The sequence below is a fragment of the Macrotis lagotis genome, chromosome 1 (genome assembly GCF_037893015.1).
Source record: "Macrotis lagotis isolate mMagLag1 chromosome 1, bilby.v1.9.chrom.fasta, whole genome shotgun sequence".
Lineage (NCBI taxonomy): Eukaryota > Metazoa > Chordata > Mammalia > Peramelemorphia > Peramelidae > Macrotis > Macrotis lagotis.
The window spans coordinates 64,721,584-64,730,851 of NC_133658.1; positions in this window are offsets into that span (position 1 = coordinate 64,721,584).

The window sequence follows — 9,268 nt, forward strand, 5'->3', positions numbered from 1 at the left end:
GCCAGATTCCAGAGGACAGCTAAAGGGTGGGGAGATCCTAAAGACAACTAAGGTTCTTTAAATCACAAAACTTTGACTCGGGGTAAGAAAAGACATAAATTTTAATTCACAGATTACTGCAAAAAGTTCACAGATTAATTCACAAAGTTCTTTAGCAAAGTAAAGTGAGTTTTTAAGAAGATAGTAAGTTTAAGCAAAGAAAAATCAGCTACAAGCTGGGCTGATGAAAACATCAAAGACAATTAAGAAAGGGAAAAGGGAAAGGGAAAGGACATATCCATGAGACAGACAGCTGGGCTGCGATCACATGAATCCAGCCTGGGAAGAATCCAGCCTAGCCCATCTCCTGTACAGGGAGGAGTTAGTGTAACACAAGGAGGGGACTAAGGAGGGTCTTAATGTATGACAAAAAAGTTGTGTTTCCACATGCCTGGAGAGTTTAAAATTATCGATTAACCTTAAATTATTAAATTAAGATTAAGAATTACAGTCCCTTAGCTGAAGACATCAGCTCGACTGGAAGTTAGTCTTTGTTAACTCAAGGTAACCTTAAGGAATTTATGACATAACTAGGAGAGCCTGGTAAAATAACTTGGAGACACTAGTTTGGTTAGCTTACATAGCAGACTAATTCAAAGTCAATATAGAATTAGGGAAGGTTTAACAGTTTTAAAAGATTATTTTAATAGAGTGTCTGTTTGTTGGGTACATTCTTTGCTTATAGAGGTTTGCTGGAATAACTATATTTGCTTTTTAATTTAGAAAAAGAGGAAAGATTACAATATTTTTTCCTGCCCATAGACCACCTGCTTAATGATGACATGGTCAGAGGAATGAGGGAAAGAGATGGGGGGTGGGAGGAGGGGAGGAAAGGGAGGGAGGCAAGGGGAGACAGAGCCAGAGACAGAGATGGAGACAGAGAACTTTCTCCTTGTCACCTATGTCCCTTCTACACCCCCCCCCCCTTCAATTCTCAATCACTATTGATCAATTGCTGGAACTGAAAATCCTATGACCTGAGTTCAAATATAGCCTCAGACACTAGCTGTGTGATTCAGCAAAGGGGATTATTGTGAAGGATCAAGAGATATTTATCAAAAACACTTAGCACAGTATCTAGAATTGTTAATTATATTCTCTCCCTTCCCTTCCCCTCTTTTATTTGGGGGAGGGGGCTTTACAAGGCAATGGGGTTAAGTGACTTGCTCAAGCTCACACAGCTAGGTGGTAGGTGTCTAAGACTGGATTTGAACTCAGGTTCTTCTGACTCCTGGGTCAGTGCTCTAGACACTGTACCACCTAGCTGCCCCCTTTCCTTTCCCCTCTTTCACCACTAGCTTGATTCACCTTGATGGGACAATTCTGAACCAATTTGCTCTTTTTATATACAACCCAAAAACTGTGACTTCATTTTCTCCACCAATTACAATGCAGCTTCATCTTTTCTTTTTCATTCAATATACAAAATCTCATAAGCCTCTTAAATTTTTTAAGTTCTTGTCCATATCTAATTTACACTTTGGACTGATTGATTTAATGGAAGAGTCTGGACTTTTTAAAATTTTATTTTAATTTTCATCCATTTGTACATGCATATTTCCAAGTTACAAAATTTCCCTCCACCCTTCCTTTCCACCCTCCTCCCCTTAGTAGGAAACAGTTAGGTTATTATTTTACATACATATTTTGTAAAACTTTATTTACAAATTAGTAATTTTTGGCATGAGGAATTAGGATTAGGGGAAATAAATCCATAAGAGATAATTTTTAAAAAGTGTTCCTCAGATTTGGAAGGGTTGCTTTTTTTCCTTTGCGTTTTGTTTTGTGTTGTTTTTCTTCCTCTTGTTTGGGATAATATAGTCCATAACCAATCAAATACAGTTGTCCTAGCTTTCTGGAATGTCAAAAGAAGTTGCTTCCATCAAGGTTGTTCATCTCATAATGTTGTTGATGTGTACATTTTTCTCTTGGCTCTACTCCCTTCACTTAACATCAGATCCCGCAAGTCATTCTGTGCTTTTCTAGAGTCTGACCATTTATGGTTTCTCATAGAACAGTAACATTCCATAGTATTCATGTACCATAACTTGTTTAGCCATTCTCCAATTAATGAGTATCCCCTCAATTTTCAATTCTTTGCCAGTATAAAAAGAGCTGCTAAGAATATTTTGGAACGTTTTTTACAATTTCTTCTGGATATAGTCCTAGAATTGGAATTGCTGGGTCAAAGGGTATGAACTGTCCCATATTGCCCTCCAGAAAGGTTGGATACATTCACAGCTCCATCAGCAATGCATCAATGTCCCAATTCTCCCACACCTTCTCCAACATTGATCATCCTCCCTTTTTCTCATCTGGGCTAGTCTAACAGGTGTGAGATAATACCTCATTGTTGTTTTAATTACCATTTCTCTAATCAATAGTGTTTGGAGCATTTTTTCCATATGATTATATATAGCTTTAATGTCTTCATTTGAAAACTGTTCATATCATTTGACCATTTATCAATTGGGGAATGACTTGTGACTTTATAAATTTGATGCAATTCTCTATATATTTTAGAAATGAGACCTGTATCAGAACTCCTGATTGTGAAGATTGTTTCCCAGCTTTCTGCTTTTCTTCTATTTTTGGCAGCATTGATTTTATTAGTGCACATACATTTTAATTTAACATAGTCAAAATCATTCATTTTGCAGTTTATAATGTGCTTTAATTCTTGTTTGGTAATAAATTTATCCCTTTTCCATAGATCAGATAGCTAGAGTATTTTTTTGTCTATTAATTTATCTATGGTATCGCTCTTTATGTCTAAATCCTGTACCCATTTGACCTTATTTTGGTATAGAGTGTGAGACGTGGATCTATGCCTAGCTTTTGCCATACTATTTTCCAGTTTTCCCAACAATTTTTGTCAAATAGTGAGTTCTGATCCCAGAGGCTGATGTCTTTGGGTTTGTCAAATAGTAGATTGCTGTAATCATTTTGCATTTTCTTTTGAACCCATTCTAATCCACTGATCCATTACTCTATTTCTTAACCAATATCAGGCAGTTTTGATGACTGTTGCTTTATAGTATAGTTTTAGATCTGGTAGAGCTAAACCACCTTTCTTTACATTTTTTCATCAGTTGCTTTGCTATTTTTTCCCTTTTGCTGCTCCAGATAAATTTTGTTACTATTTTTCCTAGCTTGTAAAGTAGTTATTTGGTAGTTTGATTGGTATGGCACTGAATAAATAATTTGGGTAGAATTGTAATTTTTATTATATTGGCTTGACCTAACCATGAGCATTTGACATTTTTCCAATTATTTAGATCTGACTTTATTTGGGTGAAGAGAGCTTTATACTTGTGTTCATACATTTTCTGGGTTTATCTTGGAAGATAGATTTCCCAAGTATTTAATGTTGTCTATAGTCATTTTAAATAGAATTTCTCTATCTCTTGTTCTTGGGCTTTGTTTTTCACATATATAGAAATGCTGATGATTTATGTGGGTTTATTTTATATCCTGCTACTTTGCTGAATTTGTTAATTGTTTCAAGGAGTTTTTTAGATGGTCAATGGTCAATTTTGGTGAAGGTGCCATGTACAGCCAAGAAAAGGGTATATTCTTTTCTATTCCCATTAAGTTTTTTCCAGAGGTCTATCATATCTAAGTTTTCTAAGATTTCATTCACCTTAACTTCCTTCTTGTTTATTTTGTTGGTAGATTTATCTAGTTGTGAGAGATGAGATTGAGGTCTCCCATTATTAAAGTCTGATGTCTGTTTCTCCTTGTAATTCATTCATCTTTTCCTCTAGGAATTTGGATACTATGCCAGTAGGCACATACAAGTTTAGTAATGATATAGCTTCATTACTAATGGTGCCTTTTAAGATGTAGTGTCCTTCCTTATCCCTTTTAATGATTGATTTTTGCTTTTACTTTGTCTGAGATTAGAATCACTACCCCAGATTTTTTTACTTCTGCTGAGGCATAATATAGTTTTCTCCAACCTTTTACCTTTATCCTGTGTGTAACTCTGCTTCAAATGTGTTTCTTGTAAATAGCATATTGTAAGATTCTGGTTTTTAATCCATTCTGCTATCTGCTTCTGTTTTATGGGACAGTTCATCCCATTCACATTTACAGTTAAAATTGCTAATTCTGTATTTCCCTCCATGCTATCTTTCTCCATTTATATTTATCCTTTTTTTCTCTTATTCCTCCTTACCAAAATTTTACTACCTTTTCCCTTTGACTTATCTTTTAGAAATTTAACTTTAGAATTTCTTTTAGTTTTTTCACTTATATCTTCCCTTCCCTTTTATCAGTCCCTTCTTCCCTTATCTTTCCCATTCCCTGCCTGCCCTGCCCCCCTCTTCCCTATAGATTAAGTTAAATTTTTAAACTCAAGTGGGAATGTATCTTATTCTCTCATTGGACTAAATCCATTGAGTAGTATTTACTCAGCAGTCACATTCTCCCTTCTTTCCCAACAAAATTATATACCTTTGTACCTCTTCCCTAGGTATTCTAATATTATTAATCAGGTATCATCAATCACAGTTATTTGATTGCTTGATAAGTTCCTATTGTTATCAAGATATCATCACAAATTGTTTTCTTGAGAAGCATTGACTCAAATTGCATCCAATTATAATTATAATCATTTTTACCTTACCCCTTTTCAAGTATCTTTCAAGTATACACAATCCTCCTCACAAGCCAAAGTATCACCCAAAGCCATTCATTTCTTGAACTATTTGTGCCCCCCCCCCCCCCCCAGGCTCACCCACGGTACTTAACACCTTGTTTAGTGAACCAAAGCCTATTGTCTCTCCCCCTTTACACCCCCCCCCCCCCAAGGTACTTAATCCTTTGTTAAATGAAGCACAGGATGCTGCTGATCTAATTTACTGTAAGAATCCTAAAGGTCTCTAAGTACTGGGAGGCTCTGGAGGTCTCACCTGAGAACTTGACAAATGATTCTATGTAACAGAGACACTGTCTCAGGTCCTCCCAGTTTATGATGCTCCCATTAGACAAGGTGCTTAGCACCTTGTGATTAAAGTGAGTCAAAGTATAATGAGACACTTAAATTACACCCCTGCTTGAAGCTTTTTCTTTATCTTCTTGGGTTTTATCCTTTAGCTTCATTCTCTTCAATTATATTCTACCCAATTTTCCTTAGAGAAGTAAAGTTCTAAAGAATTTAAATTATTGTATCTTCCTTTTTAGGGACCAACATTTGTTTAAAATAATTTTGTTTTTTCAGTCCCCTTTTTCATTTACCTTTTTTTAAAATGTAACTCTTCAGTCGTGTATTTGGAGATTGAATTCTCTATTTAGTTCTGGTCTTTGTGTCAGGAAATTCTGGAAGTCCTCTATTTCTTTGAACATCCATCTTTTCCCCTGACATTGTATGCTGAATTTTTTTTTAGTTTTTTGCAAGGCAGTGGGATTAAGTGACTTGTCTAAGGTCACACAACTAGGTACTTATCATATGTCTGAGAGTGAACTCAGGTCCTCCTAACTCCAGGGTCAGTTGCTCTATGTACTGCACCATTCTGAATTTTGCAGGATAGTACATTATGGGTTGTAATCCCAGGTACTTAATTTTCTGAAATGTTATTCTAGTTCTTCCTATCCTTCAATGTTGAAGCTGATAGGTCCTTTGTTAGTCTGATTATATTCCCTTTGTATTTGAATTATTTTCTTATGGCTGCTTGCATTATTTTCTCTTTTATTTGAGGGTTCTGGAATTTGGCTATTACAACCTCTGGAGTTTTTATCCTGGAGTCTCTTTCTGGAGGAGTTCTGTGGATTCTTTCAATTGTTATATTATCTTATTCTAGTAGATTGGGGCAGTTTTCCCTTATATTTTCTTGCATGATGTTTTCCAGGTTCTTTTGTTAGTCCAGGCTTTCTAGTAGTCCAATGATTCATAGATTCTCTCTCCTGGATCTCTTTTCCATGTCACTTGTTTTCCCTAGAAGGTACTTTACATTTTTCTTCAATTTTTTCAGCCTTTTAATTTTGTTTGATGGAATCTTGTAGGCTTGTAGATTAATTAGTTTGTTTAATTCTGATTTTTAGGCTTTTATTTTCTTCAATTATCTTCTGTATTTCCCTTTCCCAGTTGGTTATTTTTACTTTTAATGGAGTTGATTTCTTTGGTCAACTTGTCACAATTTTCTGCATGACTTTCATTTTTATTTTCATTTTTCTTCTTCCTCTCTTACGTTTTTGAATTCTTTTTTAAGCTCTTTGATGAACTTTTGCATTTGAGTCCAATTTATAGACTATTTTAATACTTTCCCTGTGATTTTTTCACAGCTTTCTTCTTCAGACATGGCATTGCTGTCATCTTTATCTGTGAAGTATTTTTCTATAGTGAGCACTCTTTTAACTTTTTTGCTCATCTTTGTTGTTGTAGTTCTGCTCCAGAGATATATGGAGTACAGATCCAAGCTTTTATTTTGCTGGGGCTGGGATCTGATATCTGGTTTGTTGTTGGCCAAGGCCTTGCCTATGCAGTCCAGGCCTTGCCTTTGCAGAGGTTTGTTTCCTCCTTTATGTCCAGGTTCTGACTTAACAGAGGATTGTTCCCAACCCAGTCCTGTCTTTTACTGTGATGTTTTCAGGGTTCAGACTTTGTTTAGGGTTGGGATTCTCCCTGTTGGCTTGTTATCTAGCTGCTGGAACCTCTATTATTATTAAAATGTCAGGACCTGGACTGCACTGTGGCTAAGAGCCTCCTTCTAGCTTTCCCCATTGTCCTACTTCCAGGACTTTACTTCCCCTTTTCCCCAAAGAGACAGATCTTCACTGAAGATCCTTCATGATGTCTACAGTTGAAAACTTCTTTGCATCTTCTGTTTTTTCTTGGTGAGATCTGTAGTGTGAACGTCAGAGTAGAGGCTCTGGTAGGGAAAGACTCTGGGAGCAGGTTAGCTTTGTGCCACCATCTTCATTTTGCCTGAGAAGTGAGCCTGGAGTTTCTGTGATTATTGTTATTGGTCAGTAGAATCCATGCCTTCATTCAAGGTACAATTCAAGAGTCATCTTCAGAAAATCTTTTCTGGTCCCTTTAGCTGTGTCTTTTCCTCTGACTTAATCTTAAATCTCCTTTGTGTGTATATATATATATATGTATATATATATATATATATATATATATATATATATATATATATATATATATATATATCTTGCGTATATCTCCCTATAAACATGCAGTGTCTTACAGCAAAATGCAATCTGCCTGAAGGCAAAGATTCTTTTGTCTTTTTCTTTATATTGAAAGTATCCTCACTCCCTAGCTGACCTCTGGAATCTGGCTGCAATCAGAAATCCAAAGATTTAATAATGGGCTCTGAAAAAAAAAGTACACAGCACACTTTTAATCTGCCTTTTTAATAACTTCTCCAGCAGTTTCTTAATGCCAGACAATTAACAAAATAATGTGATCTGTGACATTGTTGATTTCTAAGGTGTCAATGCTCCCACTGCAAATTTAACAATTACTTTTTCAGAGTGGAATGAGCCAGCTTTAGCACACTTGTTTTACCCATATTCTAAGAACAGTGCCGGAGACAGAGTAAATGAACCATTCCTCTTAACTTTCTAGGATTCATTTTGTCATCTGTCTGCATCTTTTCTTTCAACTACCTGGGAGTTTGACCTGTATGGTGGCATAAACTGCCTTCTTTTTGGCCATAAAATTCCAAGTCCCCAAGTCACTTATTTTTGAACCTCTCAATTCTACCTCAATCCAATCTTTCTCAAAGGACAGAGAAAAAGGGGCTCATTCATTCAAAAAAAATTATGATTATGTGCTCAGCCCTAGATACAAAAAAAGATACAAAAAAAGGTAGAGACTGTAAGCTTATGTTACCACAGTAAGTGTGATAATGAAATTATGAACAGAAAATACTTTGCAAAATTTAAAACATTCTTTAACTATTTGCTATATATTTTGCTAAACATTTTTTTTTCTTTAGGTTTTTGCAAGGCAAATGGGGTTAAGTGGCCTGCCCAAGGCCACACAGCTAGGTAATTATTAAGTGTCTGAGACTGGATTTGAACCCAGGTACTCCTGACTCCAGGCCGGTGCTTTATCCATGGCTTTGTTGCTCATCATGTGAGCCTGAGTCTGCCTCTTCTCTTTGGAACTGTTTTCTCATGAATTATATGAAGAATTTAGATGACCAGCTTTCTTGCAGATTTGACAGTTAAGCTTTAAGGTTCCATTCAATTATAGCTTTCCATAAACTCCCTTTTAGGGGATCAAATTGTAAAGAATTGGTCATCTAGTCCAAACTACTTGAAAAAAATCTTAATCACCATTCCTCTGACAAATCTCCTTTTGAAGACTTCTAGTAAAGAATTGCCTCCTCAGGCAGCCTCAGTCTCTTGGTTTAGCTGTAGTCCTTAGGAAGCTTTTTCTTAGCTACAGATTAGGATCCTAAAATCCTAATTTGCCATTTCTTTCTAAGAGACAGAGCGAAAGTAACTATAGAAATTTTACCAATCCCCCTTTGTTTTACATGTGATGGAAAGAGGATTAGCTTCTCCCTCAATCTCCACTGTAGATATCATCACAGAAAGCAAAAATAAAATGGCAACTTTTTTTGAGGTATTGTATTAATTTCCTGGTGATCCTTTAATGAAGTGTGAACATTTCATTCCGTTCTTAGGAGGAAGAGCTAAACAAGATTGACAATCTCACACACTTACTGTCATTGAACTCCACTGGTGATGGTTGGGATGCAGTGGATGATCATGGCATCTTTGATGTCTGACCAAGCTCTAAGCTCTCCATGACATCTGTTTCAGTCACCTTCATGGCTTTTGGAACAAATTGTTTTCATCCACCCATTGTCTGTGGAGATCTTCACATGCTTGTGGTTGACACAACTCCCCGAAGGTTTTGAAACCCCTTGGTTATCCTCAACCTGGTTTTTAGCCTGTCTGCCAAAACATTTTCCTGGAGTGTGGCCACTTTACACACTACAGCTTCTTGTATAGCTAAGAGTTGAGAGCCGAGTAGAAATCAAAGGCGGATAAGTGCCCTGAAAAGGGCTCAGCAAGTCCTTCAGACAGAGATGCTAGTCCTCTTGAACACCCCAAATCACTATGTACAAATAAGCTCTAGGCTGTATAAACTGGAAATAGTCAACAGAGGGAAGATAATAAGTTTTTTTTTTTTTAGGTTTTTGCAAGGCAAACGGGGTTAAGTGGCTTGCCCAAGGCCATACAACTAGGTAATTACTAAGTG